Source organism: Manacus vitellinus, unplaced genomic scaffold (genome assembly GCF_001715985.3).
Source record: "Manacus vitellinus isolate BGI_N305 unplaced genomic scaffold, ASM171598v3 scaffold_42_pilon, whole genome shotgun sequence".
NCBI classification, from domain to species: domain Eukaryota; kingdom Metazoa; phylum Chordata; class Aves; order Passeriformes; family Pipridae; genus Manacus; species Manacus vitellinus.
This window is the reverse complement of record NW_021940553.1, coordinates 2,779,092-2,790,503: the sequence shown is the minus strand read 5'-3', so window position 1 is coordinate 2,790,503 and position 11,412 is coordinate 2,779,092. Positions and strand designations below refer to the sequence as shown.

Below are 11,412 nucleotides of genomic sequence, written 5' to 3'. Positions count from 1 at the left end.
TTTTCTTTTTTTTTTTTTTTTTTTTTTGTTTTTTAAACTCCTCGCCGGGAAAAAAGCAAAACCGAAAACGCTTCATCCCCCCCCTTACCTCGCCCCCCTGCAAAAGGCTCTCAAACAACCACCGACAGCAAGCAGAAAGCAGAAGGGGGCCCCCCTCCAAAAAAAAATTAAAAAGAAGGAAAAGAAAAGAAAAAGAGAGAGCCAGAGACAAGCTCCATCGATTTCAAACCCAGGATTTTATCCAGTGCATTGAGGTTTTTTTTTTTTTTATTTTTATTCCCCTTCTTACCCCCTCCTTGCTTTCACCCCCCACCCCCAACCTCCCCCTTCTCCTCCTACACACCCCTTTTTTTCCTTTTCATTTTATTTTGGATCCTGCTAAAATTAGTCGGGACTGCTCTGGGTGTTGCGTGTTAATTTGATTTACTCCGGGATTCCGGCTTTCCAAGACGCCATTTTCCCCCCTTTCTCGCTCTATCACGTTCTATTTATCTCTCTCTCTATCATTTATCTCCCGAGCTGTCTCTCCGTCTGTCTGTCCGTCCATCTCCCTCTCCCCGGTGCCTTCCTCCTCCCCCCGCCCTCCTCCCTCTGCGCTCTGCGTGCGCTGCGCGGCCGGGCGCTCCCCTCATCCCCATCTGACAGATGAACACCGCCATGGGTTTGCCGCAACACAAGCAAAAGCACCTTTGGGGGCTGTGGCGAGGGATTGAAACCGGGATCTAAAAGAGAAGAGACAAGAAGGGGGGAAATCCGAGGAAGGAGGAGGAGGAGGAGGAAGAAAGAAGAAGAAGAGGAAGCTGCTAAGAAGCCCCCGCTGCCGTTTTGGGGATATGGGTTAGTAAAAGCGAAAAAAAAAAAAAAAGGGCAACAAAAATCCTGAGGCATCGAGGAAAGGTCTGTCTTGATGATCGGGATTGCAGAGGAGGGTCGTACCCCTCTCTCCTTTTCCTTCCACCCCCCCACTTTTTTTCCCCCTCTGCATGCAAAAGTTAATGTCGTCTCTTTTTTTTTCTTTTCTTTTTTTTTTTTTTTTTTTTTTTTTTTTTCGTGTTGTGACTTTGCAATGGCGCGGAAAAGGCTTTATTTTTTTTTTCTTTTTTTTTTGAGGGGGGAATATTCCTCCTCAATGCAATGCACGCGAATCTTCCTCTCCCCTCCGACCCCGTCTCTCCCCACGCTTTGTGCCTGCTTAGGGGTGTGTGTGTGTGTTTGTGTGTGGTTGCAGGGGGGTGGTGGTGGTGTGTGTGTGTAAAACCGTGCTACTGGGAAGCGGTTGGAATTTTTTTAGGAGTTTGCATAATGTATTTATTCCCTCTCTTGTGCCCCCCCCCCGCTTTTTTGTAGCCTATATGTGTTTATATGTGAAGGTGGCAGCTATGTGTGTGTGCCTGTGGAAATTGGGGGGGACACACACACGACCCCCCCCGCTTCGTAAATTGCAGGTTAAGTGGAGCTAGAGAGCAGCACTGTAACCTTATGGGGATTTTGTGTGTGAGAGTGTGTTCGTGCGAGTGTGTGTGTGCGGGGGGCTCCGCGGCGGTGCCGGGGGGGATGGTTGGAGTGGGGGGCGCCGCTGCCCCGGGGTGGCCCCGGCTTGTTTTGACATTGAAAAGGACACGCAGCCGAAAAGGGGGCGATCTGGCGGGAACAACGAATGTGGGGAGGGGAGGGGGTGTAATTTAAGCAAAGCGGCCCCCCCCCCCCCGCCCCGTGGAATACTAGTTCTTAATAACGGTGATTGCCGCCCCGGGACCCGCGGCGGGCCCCTTTTTCCCCCACAACGGGTGGAAGTGGAGTTGAGCTTGACGGCGCGGAATATCGCCGATATTATTCTGGGCGGAAGGTAGGTGGTTTGGGAGGAGGAGGGGCGATATAAGGCAGGCGGCAGCCGCGGGCGGCTATTGTCAACCCCAGCCCTGGCGGCAGGCTTCCTGCCCAGCGCGGGCACTCACAGCCGCACTCGCACTCATACCCTTTCTCGCCGGGTTTTCCCGGCGGGCACCGCGGAAACAGGGTGTCCCCCCGAGCCGCCCTTATCTCCCGGTGTGTGTGGTGTGTGTTGTGGTTGTGTGTCTGTGTGTCTGTGTGTGTCTGTGTGTGTCAGCGCGAGTGTGTCAGCGTGTTTGCATCCCAACATCCCACCATCCCACCCGGGCACGGCGGTCTCCGCGCTGCCCCTGCCTGCTGTATTTATGTCTCAAAAAAGGCAGTTGAGAGAAGGATTTCCGATTCGTTTCCGCTTCAAATAAACGGCCCCGATAATCCCGGGCCTGACGCCTGATGCTCAAAGGGCACTTGGCCGCCGGGAGCCCAGCCCGGGGAGGCGGGGGGGACAGGGCACACCCGGCTCGGCCGCCCCGCGGTGGGCAGGTCCCCCAGTCCTCGGGAGGGGTTAATGGGGGGGCTTCAGGCGTGGGGAATGCGCATGGGGGACGCGCGGAGAGAGATGCGAGGGGAGCACCCACCCATTCTGGTACCGAGGGGTGGCGGTGTCCCCGCGGCTGCCGTGAGCCGGGCTAACCCAGCCGGGTCCTGGGAGGAGTAGGAGGACGGAGGGAGGAGGGTAGGGGAGCCTGGCAGCCTGTTGTCCCCGCATACAGAGGTGTTTCATTAGCCACCGGCCCGCGGTGGCCCTGCTCGGTGGTGGAGGGGACCTGCCGTGTGTCCTTCTAAATCCGTCTGTCACACGGCAAAGGATGACTGGGGCGAGGGGACTGTGGAGCCGGCCAGTGCTCTGCTGTCAAAGAGAGCATCCGAGCCTCCTGGTATTGATGGAATTGTTCCAGGAGGAAAGGGTTGCTGGCAAATCCGGTCCTGTGTGAAATATTATGGGCCCAAATGGGAACAATTACTGATTTGACAGCCCCTGCATCCAAGGAGTAACTTGGTGCAGGCTACAGGAATGGTATAATCAGGTGTCTAGTGACAGGCAGTGACAGCATGAACTTCAGGAAACAAGTGGACCTTTCATTGTAGACAGCAAAAAAATATGCCTATCAGGGAATTGTAGAATTGTAGAATCACAAAATGATTTGGTTGGAAGGGACATTAAAGCTCATCTTGTTACAGCTTCCCTGCCATCTTATTCCAAACCCCCCCACCCCGCCAAGGCAGAGACACTTTCCACTAGACGAGGTTGCTGCAAGCCCTGTCCAGCCTGGTCTTGAACACTTTCAAGGATGGGGCATGTTCATGGGGAAATGTGCAAGTGGCTGCTTCATGCACAGCTTTCTGCACTTCTTTCCCGAGATTACTCCCCTCGTCAGAAGCTCCTTCCACTCAAAGGAGAAACTTTTTTTCATCTCCATTTTTTTTTAGCCGAGAGGAGAAAAACCCTTCCACACAATGGAGTTGTACTTTAATCTCTGCTCTTAGCTCAGAAAGGTTATGTAAAAAGGGGAGGGGGGGAAGCAGAAACACTCAGTGAATGGAGACTTCTCTTCCATCTCTTATTGGCTTCAACTTTTTTTTTTTTTTAACTTCTCAGACTCAAAGTTTTAATTGAAACCAGAAGTCTATTGAGAAGTAACTGAGCCAAGAAAACCTCTGTTTTCTCTGCAACTAGGGATGGGGAATAAATAATTTTTAGCTGATGTTATTTCAAGTTGTTTGAGCTTTTTGATTCCTGCCAAAAAGCCCAGCATAGATTATTAACACATTATCATTTTAGGAGGACGCGCTCTTTGAAATGCAATAAAATGGTGTGTTAGGTTTGTGCAGAGACATAAACTATGCTAGTTGTTGGCAAAAAAAAAGAAACAGTGGCCATGATTTATTATTAATAATGATCTTAACTGAGCTATTTAGTTCAATTTGATATTTACTGTGTTTCTCTACTGAGGTTGCTCAGAATTGCTTCCAGTGTACTTTGATTAAGTTGGGAACTGTTCTTGTTTAACAACCTCTATTGCCGTGTGCTTAATTAACTCAGGGAGTTAAATGCTTAAAAAGGTTCAACAATCATTTTTTGGCTTCTGATGCTGCCTAATCTCCTCTTATGCTCTTTTTCGACCCATCCTTTGAGCTGCTTTTTCCCAGCACACACATCTCTTAGGTGCAAGTGCCAGCTTACCAACAGGACTCTTGTTTTCCATTACAAGATTTGTCTAATCCCAGTTTCAGTGACTTTTTTTTGCCCTCTCAGTAGGGCTCAATTGCTCACACATAATCTTTCCCTTCTGTTTTCTTTCCCCTTTGGACAACACCCTCCAGGACTGAAAAACTCTTGCCTTGTGCCCTGAGACTTGCAATTACACAGCAATTTTGACTCTTGACCCAACTAGTAGCAAGAAAGGCTATTGTCTAATGAACCACGTAAAAACAGTTCTGGGATCCAACAGATTGCTGTGATGGAAATGAAAGCTGTCCCACTGAACTGATGACTGATTTGCTTAACCATATGCCTAGGCAGTTTTCCTTGCTCCCCATTAACTACCCATCTCTGGAGGATCTGTGATCTGTTGGTCTGTGATGACGTTGAAAGGCAGCACTAATAACTGCCAAAATGTGCTCCATGGAGCACGTAGGGCCAGGTTTTAAGCCATGTTGAGAAAATGGGGAATTTTATTTTTGCCCACCATAACACGCAGGTACGCGGGGTTTTGGACTTGTAACTGCTGTGATTTCAGTACAGGTTTTGGTGATGAGGCAAGGGCAAAACTGTGCAAAAGTATCAGAATCATAGAGTCATGGAGTGGTTTGTGTTGGAAGGGACCTTAAAGCTCATCTTGTTCCAACCCCCTGCCAAGGGCAGGGACACCTTCCACCAGAACTGGCTGCTCCAAGCCTTGTCCAACCTGGCCTTGAACACTTCCAGGGATAGGGCAGCCACCATTTATCTGGGCAATCTGTTCCAGAGCCTCACCACTCTCACAGCCAAGATTTTTTTCCTAATATAGTTGACCTATAAAATAATAGATGGTCAGATGAAATCCATGGTAAGATCTAGCCTCACTGCTGAGGAGTTCAGACACTCTTAGGGCAGCACCAATCCAAGGATCAGAGCTAGTCCAAAGCCTAGAGAGAAAGGCAAGAGTTTGTGGGACAGTCTTAATGGAGAAGGTTCCCAGTGTTGTGCTGCAGGGCTTGTGGTTTCTACTAGGACTGGTTTTGCTATTATAGGAGTTCTGTTCTCACTACTTTCTCTCTTTCCAACTCAATAAAAAAAAAAGAGTTTCCTCTCCCGTTATTCTTGTCAAGGAAATAAAATTACTTACGCTTTTAGGAAATTGTCATCTTGATTAAAGATGCACTTTAAAATCCCTCAATTCCGTGTTTTAGCCTGGGGGGACTTAAAGATCTGAAAGCGATTTCCAAACTTTCAAGGTTGGGACTGCTCTGCCTTCTGATAAGGGCTTGAAATCAGGTTGGAAGTGTGCATGGTTAGCAACACTTAGAGACTGTTTCTTTCTCCTTTTTCCCAGTGTGAAGGCTTCACTTGATGTGGCTGCAAAAGTCCATTGCATTTTTGGACCTGTTTAACAGTGTGCTTTATGCTGGGACCAAGCACAGCTCTGCAACAGGCACCTGGATTCTGAATTCACATTTAACTGGTCATACAGAGTACAAAGTGAGGGAGATAAAGAGCTGGGGGAGAAAAGGAAGACAAAATAATTTCTTAAATTGAGTAAAATCAGTCAGAGAATAATACACCTTGTCTTTCAGAGCTGAGGAAATGTGTGAAGGAAGTAGTGGGTGCTAATTTCTGTTTATCAGCTCTTGAGGGAGTGCAAAGTTAGGGACTATTTTGCTCTTTTGGAGTTGGATTTACTTTGGAGGACACACTGTCCAAATGCAATGATGAGCTGTGGGATGACTGGGTATGAAAAGCAATCTTCTGACATTATTTCGTTTAGGCTTTTGTCATCTTTTGTGTCTCTCCAAAAGACCAAGTAGAAACTCTGGACACCAAACACCCTGAGGATTTGATCCAAATTTTATTATGATCTTTACAGTTCTAGTTTACTTCTGAGTCCAGCTGGGGATTTTTGCAAGGTCTCAGGCCTCTGTATCTCTGTGGTCCTTGCCTGGTTGTCTGCCCTGTGCCATTGCCAGTGTGTGACAATGATCCTGTTGACTTTGGATATGAAAGGGATTGTGGTGGGTCTGAAGCACGGGTGACCAAAGAAGAAGGTGGCCAGAGAAGTACTCTGAGAATGCAGTCACTGGTACTGCACACAGATCCCTGGGTCAAGGTTTACTCTTGCTGATGAGTAGGGACACTGGTGTGTCTCATGTACTTGTCCATCGACCACAGGGGTTTTGCAGGGAAAATAGGAGTTGTGTAGGTGGTAAGGATCAGGCCAAGTTACCTTCTCTATGCAGGGTTGTTGTGTCTGATGCACTTTTTTGAAAGCAAGCAGAACGTTTGGAATAGCCATGCAGGAGGAGACCAATTTCCATGCAAACACGAGGTCAGAAGGTGGTGGCAAGGCTCTGACCTGCCCTGGGGAACACCAGAGCAAGCCCAAGGCTTGGCTCTTTGATACATCAGGATGCAAATGCCTGGCAAAGTGAGGAGCTGGAATGGACTAAATACCATTGTCGGGTGACTTATTTGGCTTCTCCGTGCCTCCGAAGGAGTGAATTCCTGTTTCTGTACGGGTTGCTCTGCAGTCCTGGGCAGATAAAGGCTCCATTACTGTGGTAGCAATGAGAGCGAAGTTTCCTCTACTGTACTATGGTATAACCTGTAATGGTGCTTGAGAAAGCTTTTCAGAAGAATGTGTGGTAGGCAAGCATGGGGTAACCCAGAACTCACTCAAATACCTCAAAATTAGAGATGGGTTAAAGATCGGAAGCCTGAGGTTTTAAGTTACTTTGAAATTTTTGTTAGCCTTAACCTTTAAAACTGAGAGATATATGTGTATACAATGAATCACTCTGTTTCTGTCCTGGCATTTTAGCAGATGGAGAAGTTGGTTTTAAGATGGAAGGGAGAAAATGATGACACTCAAACCAGAGGTCAAGCTGCAAGGCATTACAGACACGTCTTTCCTCCATATGAGTCCACATAACCTGAATATCCTACTGATGTGATTTCTAAGATCTGGACACTGGCCTAACTTCCCTCTGTGTTTCCAGACCCAGCATATTCTGGAGTGATGCTGTGATCCATGCCTACCACTCCTCAAAGCTTGCTAAATTATTGGCTTTGGAGGATGCAGTGGGGTTTCCACCAAGACTCCTCTCAAATCCTATTAGTCTGTTAGACAAGGAAATCCTTCCTGTAGTTGTTTCTTTCTTTTTTTCTTTTTCTTTTTTTTTTTTTTCTTTTTCTCTCTAAAGCCTTCCTATGGAGCCCTACAGTGGGGATTCAATAGAATTCTGCAAGGGGAATAATTCTCTGCTGAATTCCTCAGGTTTTTTTTTCAGAAGGGATCAGAGACACGAAGCTTAACTGGGGGAGTTTATAAAGTTTTTGAACAGGATTGTACACATGTAGAGTGTTGTAGCAGGCATCTGGGCAATGTGTTACTATACATGTCCATTGTTCTTAAGGTTGAAAACCAGTTTAAAATATTAACCCATACATTCACATCCTTGTAATTTCCATAAAGCTTCACCTAATGGGCTGAAAAATGTCATACTTTCTCTTTGTTTTATGACAATTTTCTTCCTGAAAAGTGTAGTAAATCTCTCCAGCTATCAGCTGTTCCTCTTTTTTTTCCCAATTTATTTAGAAAAAGAGAGAGTAGGGGAAGAAGAGGAAACACTTTCCTTTTTTAAATTATTCTAAACCATATGCTTTTGAAGATGGACAGCAGTCTGTATGTTACGGATATAGGGCTTCTGTCACCTTTTGGGGTGTAAGGGGGACAAAAATTGGAGGTTATGGTTTCTGATGCCACGACAGATTAAGCATCATTGTAGGCATCCTGAAGGCAATGGTGTTCTTGTAGTCTGCTGGGTTAAAGAGAGAGGCGCAGTCCAACAAATCCTGTTGGATAAGTGCCATAAATGGCCTTTGTTATCAGTGTTGCTTGCATTAGATTAGAATTCTGTGTCACTGGAGGTAGTCACAGGAACACAAGTCCTGCTCCTTCCCTTCTATCATCAGAGTTGAAGACACATCTGCTCTTAGGACATGCTGTCTTTTAAGTGTGACTTTGAGGCCAGAACATTTTCTTCACCCTTAGCTCAGTGAACAGACCTCCCAGGGCCCTTAAGGAAAACCTTTGAATTAAAGGAGTGTGAGCAACAATTAAAATAACAATAAGCTGCAGTGTGGTCCTAGATAGGAACTGAGAACCTATTCAAACCCACACCCAGCTCCAGCTGGAGAACAGCAGCATGGATACCTCAGTTCAGGGATCTCTTGACCCATGAGAGCCAACAGACCAAACTTTACTTGGTTGGGACCTAAGTGAAGGATTCAGATAAAGAGACAGAGATCCACAGGTCTTCAATGTAGAGAGCTGGGCACCCATGACTGACTTGACCTCGGATTTCCTCAAATTCTGACTCCATCCCAAACTTTAACATCCCCCTGGAGTCAGTGGTGTTACAAGTATTACAAGTGACAGAACGAAAGGAAATAGCTTCAAGGTGCCCCTGGGGAAGTTTGGATTAGATACCAGGAATAATTCTTTCCTGGAGGGTTGGTCAGACATTGGAACAGGCTGCCCAGGGAAGCGCTAGAATCACCATCCTTGGAAGTGTTCAATAAACACGTGGATGCAGCCACTGGGGACATGGTTTAGTGGTGGCTTGGCAGTGCTCGGTTAATGGTTGGAGTCTATGATCTTAGAGGGCTTTTCCAACCTTAATGATTCCATGATTCTAAGGGAATAACAATCCAAAGACTGGGCCCTGCTTGAACAGGGATGTGAGTGGTGAGTGTGGTGCTCCTGACCCTGTTTGCTGCCTCGGAGGGAGTCGGATGTGTGCGCAGAGCACAGCGAGGTAATTGAGCCGGAGAGGCCTTTCAGGCGTGCAGATACTCAGCGAGCTTTTATCTCCTTCTGACTCAACTTCACCCAGCATTTCTGTAACCACTTCCTCTTCAGCCTCATTAGAGGCAAAGGTACTCCCTTCCTTTGCCCACAGCAGCTGTCAGTTATCTTGCCTTTATTCCTGGCCTCGGGTCTTCCCACCAGCATGCTCCCAACTAATGGTTTTATGCCTCTTGATTTCACTGTCCTGGCACCCTGGGCTGCTCTTTGCCCTGGGTGCATCCAGGCACATCCACTGGTGTCCTGTGCTGCTTTTGACTCCTGATTTTTCTTCTTCTGTCCATGAGGATTTAAGGGCATTTCATGTATTGCTGGCCCCTGTACCCTCTTTTCCCTCAAAGCCAAAAGACTGATGCATTCTGCAGGACAAAGCAGCCTCAGTGCCTTCCTCTAAATACCCCAAATTATTGCCCTTCTTCTTATATGCCCTTTAGACACACTGTTTTCCTACAGTCCCCCCTTGATGCTGAAGATACTGGTACCTTACAGGGCCCCAAAGAAGACACCACTGCTTACTCAGCACAGAAGCACTCAGTGCAATCCTGGATGGACAAAATCCAACCTTTCTTACTCCTAGCATCATTTGAAGCATTCAGAATGGAATAACATGGGATGTGTTGTTTGTACAGACTCCAGACTGGGCACAGATTAGACTCTGGACTGAAGCCTTTTTGGTCCTCCTTGTGCCATCACTTACGGCTCTGAGGAAGGGATGCCGAGCCAAGACCTAGTGCATTCCCTATCAGATGTGTTGTTTGATTTTATTTATTTATTTGTTTCTCCCAAAGGATGGGAAGGCTGGTGTATTTGGCACCTGTGCAAGCAAAAATGAAATAACAGAGGAGAGGGGAAAAAAAAAAAAGGCAGAAAGGGGGAGTCCCGTGGCAGCAACTGTAAATAAAAACAAGACTCTCATTAATGATTTATACAGAGAAGTAATATTCCACACATTTAGTGGTGCAGAGGGAAATGTTTGATCAGAGGGAGAAAGAGAGATTATTGCCCTGCCATGACGGTGTTAGAAGGAAGCTACTGTGTCTCATGGCAGCTCTCCAAGAGCCGAGTCAATCTAGGAAAGTTTGGTAACACAGATGAAGGAATTGTACAGGGTTTTGCTTTCTGTGGCTGATCTCTGTGCCAACAACCTTTCCCTAAATACCCATAAAACTTTCCATTTGCAGCCTAGAGTAGCTGCCGCTACCTCCAGGATGGTGTGCTTGGCAAGAGCTGGCTGGAATGGAGTGAGCATTTAAGTCCCCTTCTGTGCATATTGACACTTCCCCTCCCCCAAGAGTTTTATGGCTGTTGTCAATGGAATGAGTTTTATCCTTGCAGTGGCACACACTGCTGTACCCAGCAGAGTGCTTGGCGTGGTCTCTTGGGTCATCCCAGGAGTCACTTTTGATTACACATCATGCTGAGCATGATGATGCTTGGTCTGGAAGCTCTGCAACCTGGTGTTGACCTGACTTAGGCAAATTTCCTGGTTTGGATTTTTGTGTTGTAATGAGCTGAAGCACAGTTGGCATCTCCTTCTGCTGTCTTGTGTCCCGGAGGCCTAATCTTCACAAGGATGATGGGTAAAAATAACATGCCAGCTCTTGACGTCATTAGAATCAAACACTGCTCCTTGATTTTCCAGAGAAGTTGTGAGTGCCTGGAAGTGTTCAAGGCCAGGTTGCACAGGGCTCAGAGCAACCTGGTCTAGTGGAATGAGTCCCTGCCCATGGCAAGGAGCTGTAATGAGATGATTGTTAAGGTCCCTTCCAAGCCAAGCCACTTTTTGTTATTTGTCTTGCAGGGCACAAGTAGGAGGAGGTTGGTCCTTTAGGGACCAGAAGTCTCTGTGTGGAGATGTTCACAGGTCTGATAACTGTACTGCCTTCCCCAACACCCAGGCACAGCTCTAGATTGTGAGTGAGTAGGTTTACAAAACCTTGGCACAGTTCTCAGGCAGGAGATTGTAAAAGTCCTTGGGCAACGTGATGGGCATCTCTCTTCCTCCTGCAGATGGGTGCTTTGCTACGCTGGTTGTTGCCACAGCTGTATCTTGGGCAAGTATTGCTTTTATGGGCTTTGTGATTTATGGCTGTGTCAGTTGTTTAATCATTCAGCTGGCCCTCCTGTCAGCCCTGTATGATAGTTAGTTACTTACATAGAAAGGTGACTATCTGATCTAATTATAACGTCTCAAACCTAATTATGGAGCCAGATATGACTCCATAATATACTCTTAATGTCTCTATGTTGAGAAGACAGATACACATGTGTGTAATGTGCACACTTACATGCCTCTGCAATTACGGATATGCTTGGACTCTCATTTATTTCTGTCTCTTTGTCTTGAGGAGGATGCTTGCAGGTTCATCTGGCTGTGAGAGATATTTGTTTTACCACATCTTTTTCCCTCCAGTGTGACCTTTCCTGGCTCCCTCTGCCAGGCTTGGGCACAGTG

At 47.0% G+C, this 11,412-nt stretch overlaps 1 protein-coding gene across 4 annotated transcripts in view; it reads left to right on the top strand.

Moving 5' to 3' along the window:
• Positions 1–11,412, top strand: part of SETBP1 (SET binding protein 1) — a 265,374-nt gene that overhangs the window by 1,510 nt on the left and 252,452 nt on the right. Inside the window, exon 2 of one of the 4 annotated variants that reach the window (XM_018078771.3) lies at positions 646–837. The exons of 2 other annotated variants lie outside the window; for them this stretch is intronic. The gene's annotated coding sequence lies outside the window, so the exon portion shown is untranslated. Of the gene's footprint in view, positions 1–346; positions 838–11,412 lie in introns of those variants that run through there. One more of the 4 variants, XM_018078774.3, reaches the window with a different exon arrangement.